Genomic DNA, 11,756 nt, shown 5'->3' with positions numbered 1-11,756 from the left:
TGCAATATTTAATCTTTGCAGCAAATAAATGTTTTCTGATTGGTTCATCTGTGGGCGTGTTAAAGCAGTGTTTAGTTGGGATGAAGTGGGGTTGAAAGTCCCGTTTAGGATTATTTCAATTCCAGAATGAAATTTGCTGGTACAAATCTGGACGGATAGTGCCAGTTAATTGACATTCCATGTCGCAGATCCACTTAACATGCTATATTTTGTCGAGAGGCAGGGAGGGTAACGTCAAGGTCTGTCTGTCTCTCACCAATGAGATATCACAGTGCAATGTTCAGCTGGTCAGTTGCCATAAAATGTATGAAGCACCTTATACCCGTGGACATGGAAATGTTTCTTATTATTTTTATGATATCTGATTAATGTTGAGCTCAAGTGACGCCACCCGCAGGCGTTTACCTTTTAGATGAACCCGTCGTCGCTTGTACGTACATTTACAAATTCACATTTACATTTGTAGACTCTGCAGATAAAAAAAACCATTCGTGACTTACGAAAATGGAAAGAGATACTGACTTCTAATGAACGTATTCAAGCTGCAACGAGGTATGGTGGAATGGAGGTTACAGTCTCGTTTATGATTATTTCATTTATAAAAGGCATGTGTCTGTGTTGCTCTTTCTACATGACAGGAAGTGACAGTGCCATCAGTTCCATGACACCGTGGTTTCATCACTTATACCGAACAATCATTGTTTCGAAGTTGTATTAAGTCGAGAGTAAAGCAGAGTGACATTAGTTTGTGGGGTTTTTTTGTCTGTCACAGCCAGAAAGATGACCTCACTTATAAAACTCCAAGCATTCACTTTATCGAATTCAACGGAGACGAAAAATACCGATATACCGTTTTTACAATATTCTTCAAAATATGTCAATGATACATGACATATTCTACCATTGTGGTGAAAAATACTGTGATCAAATTCTGTTATCATATGCAAATAACTACATCATCTATCAAACAATTTAGAACCGCACTCTTTGTTAATAGGGGCGGTAAGGTAGCCTAGTGGTTAAAGCGTCCGATCGTCACGCCGAAGGCCTGGGTTTGATTCACCCATGAGTCATAGGGTGAAGCCCATTTCTTGTGTCCCATGCCGTGATGTTGCTGGAATGTTGCTAAAAGCAGCGTAAAACCAAATTAATTCGCTTACTCTTTGTTAACATGCAGATCAGTCAGCTACTGTGTAGATGTAAACTGTCTTATCATGATACGATCTGTGAAAGTCCGGGTTAGAATGACTCTTCAGTAACCCATGTTTGTTCTAAGAGGCGACTTACGGGCTCGGGTGGTCAGGCTCACTGACTTGGTTGACACGTGTCATCGGCCCACAGTTGTGTAGAAGGATGCTCATGCTGTTGGTCACTCGACTGTCTGGTCCAGACTCGATTATTTACAGACCGCCGCCATATAGCTGGAATATTGCTGAGTGCGGCGTAAAACTATACTCACTCACTTATCATGCTACGATGTGTTTCGGCAAAGATTTGTATGTTGTTGTCAATAAGAAGTTTTCATCCATAAAGTATCCTTCCGTTCTTACTTCTCACAAACTTCTATAGTGGTTATTAAACTTATCAGAGTAGTCTTATTTTAGCTTGATCATACCTCGTTCTCAATCGAAAATACACATATTCTGACAGTCGTTTCGTTAGTTGAGTACATGCACAATACACAAAGAACTTAATTAAGCACCCCTTCTTTTTTTGCAATGATACGTTTTCAACACGTACATAAAACGTCTGGTGGTGACCACGATGGAAAAACATGAGTATAATCCTTGACACATAAAAAAAATAAAAATGATTGGAATCCATGTTGCTTTTATGATGATATTTGCTCAGTTTAAGAAAACCCACTGATTTCCATACAAAACCATGTCTGTACAAGTATGACCTTGGAATGTTTAATGTTGAATTTATTAGTGAATGTGAACATTCAAGATTTCATTGGGCATGTCGTACAAGATTCAAGGTCCTTCATGTCGAGCGTAACCTCCATGTGACTGTATAGCAGCCATCACTCTCCTCTTCATACCCCTGTCAGCCTCCTGACTGACTGACTGAGTTTGGTTTTACGCCGCTTTTAGCAATATTCCAGCTACATCACGGCGGGGGAACTAGGGCTGGGACGGATACTCGGGTACTCGAATCCGGGTCGGGTACAGCTGGAATCGAGTCCTATTTCAAGGAATCGAGTACCCGGAAAGGGAGAGAACTCAGTAATGAAAAGGGCAGGAAACTCTAACCTAGAGCAATATGGACGACACGCATGCTAAGTTGAGTGTTTGGGCTCATTTTGAACTTGATGCAAATGGCAAGAAAACCAAATGCCGACTCTGTGTTCTCATGTCTGAAATTGATAGTACAGTCTGCTTATGGTTTTGAGATTTATCAGTGTTAGACCCTGCTGGTGAATTCTACTGAAGTGGTGAAGGTGTGGGACTTGCGCTACTCCTGGGCTTCATCCCTTATGAAGCTGACACTCCAAGATCAGGATATACTTAATCTCATAATTCAACACAGTTACAAATTTGAAGACCCATACGGTTTTTCAGTCTAATATGTCAATCTACTGCGGAAGCTGTACAAGGTCAGTGCAAAAACATATTGCACTAAAACACAACCTAAACAATAAACGTGTTCATTACATTGTGTATTTGTGTTCATTGCTTATCAAGCTTTTAAGATTACATGTATATTGAATTTTGTCTTTAGTTTCTATTTTTTTTCAATTTCACGAAACACAGCTTTTACATTTGCGTTTAACATGAATACATTGACAATTAAAGAGATTGCAATTAAATGATTGTATGTGTTGGGAATATCAATTAAAACTAAGGAAGTAATATTCTGATTTGCAAATACAATGTTCGACTGGTTATCATTACAATAAGCAGAAAGATGATCAGAAATAGAAGCAGAACTCACGTAACATATACATTTTATAGTTTAACAAATAATATTCAGCATACAGTTATTCAATGAAGATAGATACAATTTTAGAATATCGATTTAACAATAGTTTTGTTTTTCAATTAATAGGGGAACTGGAATGCAACTGAGTTGCGCAACAGAGCAAAATGACCAGTCTTCCCAGATGCGAGCCAAGCATTTTGCTATATTGCTTAACTCGGTTGCATTACAGTTACCTATCTGTATATCTCGTACAGAATTCTCCAGTCAGTAAATACATCAATCAAATTGTATTCTATGCAAGTTTACACAAAGTCTGCATGTAAAACATTATAGGTTCAGTTAGAATATCACAAATGAACGTAGTTGTCTACTGGCTGAATGAATAACTGGTCCTTTTTTATTATTAACGTAACACACATTTTTTGGCATTGTCCAGTTAATGGAGGTTATTATCAACGACGGTAATTTATCTGCGCATGAGCAGTGAGTAGTCAAATCACAGTAACAGCGGGAATGAAAAGTTCTGTTGTTTAACAAATGTTCGGTGTTTTAAGTAACAATGTAAGTAATGGTGTTACTCTATATATTAATTATGAACAGACGTAAATCAAATAGCCTAAGATCAGTTTCAATGTCTCATTGCCATCCTTTGAGTTTTTCTGTTATAATATCTGTCAAATCGTGATTGAATATTCAGAAAGTTGACTGAAGCTATGTATTCCTTACATTTCCGGGTACTCGATTCCGATTCGGGTAAGTACATGCGGGTACTCGATTCCAATTTTTCCTACCCGTCCCAGCCCTAGGGGGAACACCAGAAATGGGCTTCACACATTGTACCTATGTGGGGAATCGAACCCGGGTCTTCGGCGTGACGAGCGAACGTTTTAACCTCTAGGCTACCCCACCGCCCCGTCAGCCTCCTGAACGTCTCCAGGAGAAGTCTATGCAATCGTAAAGCAGCTTCCAATTGGGCCAGGTTCTGTACAGGAGGGTCCCTTTCTTGCACACAACGACCATGTTAACCAAAGGGTTAAGATCGGGGCTCATTCAATCGTGAGATATGTCAGGGGGTGCTTAACTAAGTTCTCTGGTATAAATCAACAATGATGATAACTGATTTCCAGAAGTAAACATGACTTCATTTTCTTCATGTTAACCAATACACTACGGTTATAGAGAAGCCAAGGAGACCGCTAATTTAATTTCGTTATAACAGTGGACGGGTTTAAAAAACCCAGTATCCGTCGGTTCGTCATAAATGATTTTTACTTCACCATGACTTGGCCTTAATTCAAAATCGCGTCTGATGGATAGGAAAATGCGATTTATCTACTGAGAAATTACATTTAACTAAAATGAAAAATTTAAGACTCGCGCAACAACTATCAGTTATGAGGTAACAGAATAGAAGTACATTTTATGACTGCGAGTAATCATTGAGCTCATGCATCTAACACAGCATTACTAACAACGAGGAGAGTTCTATGGATATACAACGTATTTAATATAATATGAGCGACGTTTCGGTGTAGCTACTAACACCGTTATCAAGCAAAAAAAATGTTTTATTTTTTTTATTATTATCTATTTATTTAATTTTTTTTGCTTGATAACGGTGTTAGTAGCTACACCGAAACGTCGCTCAAATTATATTAAAGAAGTTGTATATCCATAGAACTCTCCTCATTCATCACAAACTTCTAAATGCCACTCAAACAAGTTACAGCATTACTCTTTACCTCATTTATTGTATTACACAATACGCATTTGTATCTGTGCAACATATTCTTGAAATGACCTTGTTAACCCGATGGTTTTCTGGTCACAATGAGCATAAAGACCTTAAGAATAGCTTCTGCCCTTCATCATCACAATACTCATTTATTTACAGACTAACATACGCCATACAAATGCAATAAATTATGAGAACAACATAGCTAACGATGGTTTCGTGGTCAATACAAAATACATATAGACCGAAAGGCCAGCCACTGTCCTGGATGTTCACAATACCCATTACTCACACAGGGAACATATGCCACCTAAATGGACTATGTTTCCGCAGCAACGTCGCTAGCGATGGTTTACTGGTCAATACAATGCGCATAAAAGCCATAAAACCAGTTACCGGCCCGGATCATCACATAAGCAGCGTGTAATACTATTGGTAAATATTATTGGCCCACCCCCAACCCCCTTCCGACTTACAGATAAGTATGATCTGAAGCAACAGTATTAATCTTAGACCGTGTCCCGTGTGGTTCCACTGGCGCCCTCCAAACACATATTTTATTGATATGGTTCCTGTTTTCGGAACTAAATCAAAACCAATTCCAGACTCCATATTCTTCTACAAGACCGGAATATCAAGCAGGAAGTTGCAGCACTTGAAGACATCTATGTTCTTTGTTTGTGGCTCGGTCTGCATGAGACGTGGATGTTTGGGTATGGTGTTTATGCTGCCAGGTTTTAAGGTAGGTAGGCGCTTCTAGTATTGATATTCCACGAACTGCTTTGATCAGTCTCGGCAATGTCCTGGATTGTCTACTGTGTGTTGATGCATACAGTATCACCAATGGCTCAACTCGTATGAAACGCCTGACAAACTTTGAAGGGCAACATCACTATCCCCAAGAGGACTGGCTGACTAGCTGACTGGCTGAGTATGGTTTTACGCCGTTTTTAGCAATATTCCAGCAATATCACGGCGGGGGACACCAGAAATGGGCTTCACAAGTTGTACCCATGTGGGGAATGGAACCCGGGCCTTCGGCGTGACGAGCGAACGCTTTAACCACTAGGCTACCCCACCGCCCCAGGTCCTGACTGTGAACAAGCAAACATGTATATTGTTTAGCCTGCACCCATCAATATTAAATTGTGATGGAGGACAATGCATATAAATCAAGAACTAGACAGACCCTTGAGTGATACTGAGAGAACATATTCAGTCACTGGGTACGATAAGAAATCAAGAAGGCACCCCGTTCTATCCTTTAGGCTCTTCTTGGACTGTAAACATCTGGTTTTGCGAGTAGAGGTTTAAGGGAACACTGTGCTTCGAATACCTCAAGAGACAATACTGATGAATTGTTTCCTTAGAAATTTATGAAATTGATCTTTCAATTGAATATTCATGTTTTGTAAAAATCTCCACTTTAAACTGAATGGTATTTTTTAATGAATCAACCGGGGGTTAATGCACATGATGAATAGTTGGTTTATTCGTTAGCTGTTTTACGCCGCAGTCAGCAATATTCCAGCTATATGGCGGCGGTCTGTAAATAATCGAGTCGGGTCCAAACAAGCCAATGATCTACAGCATGAGCATCGATCTACGCAATTGGCAACCGATGACATATGCAATCCAAGGCAGCGAGCCTGACCACCCGATCCCCTTAGTCGCCTCTTACGACAAACATAAGTTGCTGAAGACCAATTCTAACCCGGATCTTCAAAAATAATAAAATCATTTGAATCAATAAGTAATTGCAATATTGTTTATCAGATATGATTTAGGTATTCTCCATCGGTTTGAGTGGTGTTTTGTGACGTGTTGATAATAATAATGATGAAATATGAAAAAGTAGAAATGGTAACTTTCTTATTTGCTGAACGCAAATTATGTTTTAAAAAGACCCCTCTATTAACCGGCTTTACTTGGATACGTGAGTGAGTGAGTTCAGTTTTACGCTGCTTTTAGCAATATGCCCGCAATATCACGGCGGGGGGAACCAGCAATGGGCTTCACACATTGTACCCATGTGGGAAATCGAACCCGGGTCTTCGGCGTGACGAGCGAACGCGTTAACCACAAGGCTACGCCGCCGCCACTACTTGTATAAGTCAAAATATAGATCCAAGTAACTTGCTTTACGTTATTGAGGAGGGCTCACTGTCACAGATTCCGTTGCTTCTGAAAATTGTCTTTGTTGGTTTGAATTGGTCAGAATACGTTAATTTATATCGAAATATCGTAGAAGCTTCTTTGAGAGGCCTTTTAGAAGTTGCATAGATGAAGGAAAACCAAGTTCTATGGGTGCTTGCTTGATAACGGTGTTAGTACCTACACCGAAACGTCGCACTTATTGCAATAAAGAAGTTGACTAAGTCCGGTTTTTCTTTATCGTAGAGGTCATTTGCTATCATAATGGTAAAACTGAAAATAAACTGCTGAGTTCATACTGCCTTTGAACGTTGGTCAGATACCCAGTAATCCGTTTGATTCAATTATTTACAGATCTCCATGATATGACTGAAATTAGACATAATGCATTCCCTCTGTCTCTTAGTGTTGGTGGTTTCTTGTTGCTGGAACAGTGACTGTAAACACAACCCTTTTCAGCATTTATGAATACAGGTTAAATGGTAAACCTCTAACGCTGTTCCTCCTACAGTCAGCTGACAGTGAAATATGTTTGTTTGTTTGTGCTATATGGTGGCGGACTGTAAATAATCGAGGTATAACAGGTTTTTTGAATGGTCTGGTAACCAATCAGCAGCTGTAGTGTTAAATCTAACTGACCATTGGTTTTCATTGTTTATGGTCAAGTATATTATTTGTCTACTTCGTTGTTGATTAAAGCTGTAACACAGCAGGATTCAAGCTATATGGCGGCGGTCTGTAAATAATCGAGTCTGGACCAGACAATCCAGTGACTGACATCATAAGTATTGGTCTACGGAGTGTCAGTGACAAGTGTCAACCAAGTCTGACCACCCGATCCCGTTTGATTGCTGAGAAAACCAAGTTCTATGGATAGTCAACTTCTTTATTGCAATGAGTGCGACGTTTCGGTGTAGGTATTAACGCCGTTATCAAGCAAGTGATACAAAGAGTTGTAACATGGAGAATATATACATAGCTGCATAATAAGAATATATACAATTGACAAGGTTGATATACATTGGATATCTAAATAGTGATTTGAGCAGAGTAGGTTGATGTACAGAGTCATTGGTTGTGATTAGACTGACTGACTGGGTTTGGTTTTTACGCCACTTTTAGCAATATTCCAGCAACATCACGGCGGGGGTCACCAGAAATGGGCTTCACACATTGTGCCCATGTGGGCATTCGAACCCGGGTCTTCGGCGTGACGAGCCAACGCTTTAACCATTAGGCTACCCCACCGCCCCGGTTGTGATTAGAGGTTGAGTTTATACAATTGATGAGTTTGATGTATACCGAGATGGTAATTAGTAACTTGAGGAGAGTAGGTTGAAGTATATAATTATTTATATAAGGCTTGTTTATAAGAAAGGAATTAATTAGTAAACAGTAATTATACATCCTCCTTTACCTGTATCTCTATTCCACTGTCACCATGTCTGCAAACCTGTACCAATACCAATACCGATGTCATTGTACCAATTATCTGTACAGATAACGGTAATAAACGAACCGAATTGGAGTACACAATGATTGTTTGTGATTACAATACACAAAAGGAAGTGTGGAAGCCAGATGTACAAGCGAGGTATGGGTGGATTACTGGCGGTTTCTTTGATTAGGTGGTGACCGGCCGAGGAGATGAAATAACATTGATCATGGTTGGGTTAAAGCGTAGGATTTTCCATGGCTTCAAGGAGTTTCCTAATCCTGTAGCTCTCTCCCTTCCCGGATACTTGATTCCTAGAAATAGGACTCGATTCCAACTGAAAGCGACCCGGATTCGAGTACCCGAGTACCCGCCCCAGCCTTAGAATTCAGTGATTCATTTGTCGTCACTGAATATGAAATATAAGTGATGTAATTGGCGTTTCAATACCGGCCTTCGCGAAACGTGATTTTGTAAACACTATCTAATAGGGCGCAAAGTGCACTTGGGCGTTCGTGTGAGTGTATTTATGAAAACATCTGAACACGATTCCAGGCTTATCGGCAACTTTTCAGAATTATTAGTGATTTTATTTAAAACTGATATCATTGTTAATAAATATGCTATTTTTGAAAGTCTATACTCCAAGTAATTATCCGATTTTGTTTTGATATGTCCGTCTGGCATCCCTTCCCATAGATGGATTATACTTATAATTTTACTAATCATTTCAGCAATAGGCCTAATTTCTTTTTCATTCTTCGAATGTTTTAATTGAAGCAAATCATCTTTTAAAAATGCTATATTAATTGATGAAAACTTAGTTAGCATAAACATTGCTCTCGCAACTGATGTGAAGGAAAATAAACATAACATTATTATGTATCTATTTCTGTTGTAAGTGATATGCAGGCCTACTTCGTTGTCACCTTGATTAAATGTTATATTTGAATATCGAAACCTTTTTGTCACAGCAAATACAACACTATCTCTTGTCATATTACACGATAATATTTGGAATTTTTAACTTATTTTATAACAATATCTGAATGCTAATGTTATACACTGATAGGTTCATATAACTCAAGGAATACTATGGCACAATAGTATTTCTCTTGCCGAATCGTTGCAGCGTTCTATAATACACTTTATGAAATATAATACATGTTTTCCGTCCTTGAAGACATTGAAAAGAACTATCTAAGCAATAAAATGGAGGTTCACCTGATTAATGAGTATCGAGGAAATTATGTTCATCTACTACAGCGTTCTATAATACACTTATGAAATATAATATATGTTTTCCGACCGTGAAGTCATTAAAAAGAATTATGCATTTTCTGCAGTCACTTGTGAATTGAACTAAATGAAGGTTCATCTGATTAATGAGTATCGAGGAAATTATGTTCATCTATAAATTAGACGCAGCTTAATGTTTTTCAAGACATCTTTCCGGAATATGCGTCTGTGAAGGCGTTCAGATAATGACGATATTGCACAGTATTATTCATGAGATTCCTGTCAACAGTAAGGTCGGATAATAGATCGATTTTATTCAGCAGTGTTGGCCCTGGGGCCTATAGTACAATTACAGTTTGATTACTTGCACGTGGTGCTAGTAACATATTAAGTTTCTATTGGCATTGAATGCATATTTCAGATAAAAGCTAATGGTATTAATTTCACAACATCTATATTGTTTGATGTTAAAGATTTGGCAATGTGTGTTCATACATTACAATTTTTGACAGACTTGGCAAATAATTAATAAATGATATTGATAGCATCTTCACGACTTGGCCATACAGTCATGACAATTTAAGGAGTGAAAAGTGAGCGATAGGTCTTGTGGGAATTCAAAGATTCATTAAGACTGTAGCCGTCTAAGCGTAACTCTGTGTGTAATATTTATACATTTTCTATCCACGGACAACATGCTTCTAATATTAATATTATTTTCATGGATTCATCATATTTTATCTATAGCTGTGCTATAGTTTTCATTAAAATGTCTTTTCTGTTGTTGGAATTGAAGTAAGTCCCACACAGAGCTGGGATCATATGTCTTTGAAATATAAATTATGCAAACGGCTGGAACCTTGTGTTCCAATACAAAACGTTCGTAGCGCTACGACATTCGCATGCCTATGATAAACTATAGAGTTGGCCTCAACCATTGACTGGATTACATTCTCTTCGTCAGCAGAGAAATTTCGACTTCTCTTTTTCCTTGGGGTGCAGGCGACATTTTGCGTTTCCATTTTTGGTAAACCGGAAGTAAACAGAAAACGGAATTATGGGATATATGGAAGCTAACCAGTGACGTTAACCACACTGTTAAACTTTGACGGCGACGTTAGCTAACGGCATGACTAACCATGTTTTGAACAACGCATATTTAACGTTCGGTTACCTAACGGCCGGTTAAGGATTTAACCGGCCGGAGTTAACTGGCGGTTAAGATAATTTGAACAACCGGGCCCAGTCCATTAACAATGTCGATGATGAAGTGTGGAATATGTATCTCAATCTGAAAGTGATCGTTGAAATTATTTGCAGTCAATCAATTGATCAAGCACAGATTGCGTTTTTGGACGTATGCATCCAGGATTATATGCTTCCGAGAAAAAGGTTGTTTCCAAATGTAAATTTGAGACCAAATCATCACTTTTTGATACATTACCCAGAAATGATGTTAGCTTTCGGTCCCCTTTATCAGACTTTGGACCATGCGGTTTGAAAGTTAACACTCTATTTCAAGCAGTGTGCAAGGAAATAACTAAATTACATGCATCTTGATGTGACCCTTGCATCAAGGCACCAGTTGTTTCAGTGCTACCTGTCTACAGGCTCATTATTTTCAAACAACACTGAGCTTGACAATGCAATTCCATTTGACACTACTATCTATGGTAAAGATATACACAAGGAAGCTGCAGCTAAAAACATGCATTCTTCAAATACTTTGATTACTTCAAGCATGAAATTTAGGTACATAGACTACAAAAGTGGTATGGTGCTAATCATATCTGAAAAATGAAAGAGGTTTGATGATTGGTAGGATACGAGTCATTCGATATTCCCAACTTCAAAAGATAGTATCCCATATTTCATATTAAACCCACTAACACAGTCGGTAGCTGTACCTACAATGGGTTTGCATACTTGTGACACTGAAAGTGATGATATTTTGTGCCTGAGTTTTTCTGAACTATTGGAACTTTTCCGTATAGCAGCATATAATATTCATGAAAACACATATTTTTCTCTTAAACATTCAGTCCCATGTATCAGTGATGGGGGACATGGCAGAATCACCTCTGACACACTTACCTCTGCCTGAGACTGGGCAGCGATTGAGGAACTATATGTGTGGAATACTACCAAATCTTGACGAGACAGTTCTGAAAAACCTCATGTTGAAGCTGGAAAAGCTTGGAGTAGAGTGTATTGCAGATGTTCCTTTCATTGAAGAAAGTGACTTGGATGACATTTTGACACCCATTG

Source organism: Haliotis rubra, unplaced genomic scaffold (assembly GCF_003918875.1).
Source record: "Haliotis rubra isolate DU_JTF1 unplaced genomic scaffold, ASM391887v1 Scf508, whole genome shotgun sequence".
Classification (NCBI taxonomy): Eukaryota; Metazoa; Mollusca; class Gastropoda; order Lepetellida; family Haliotidae; genus Haliotis; species Haliotis rubra.
This window is presented reverse-complemented; position numbering follows the sequence as displayed.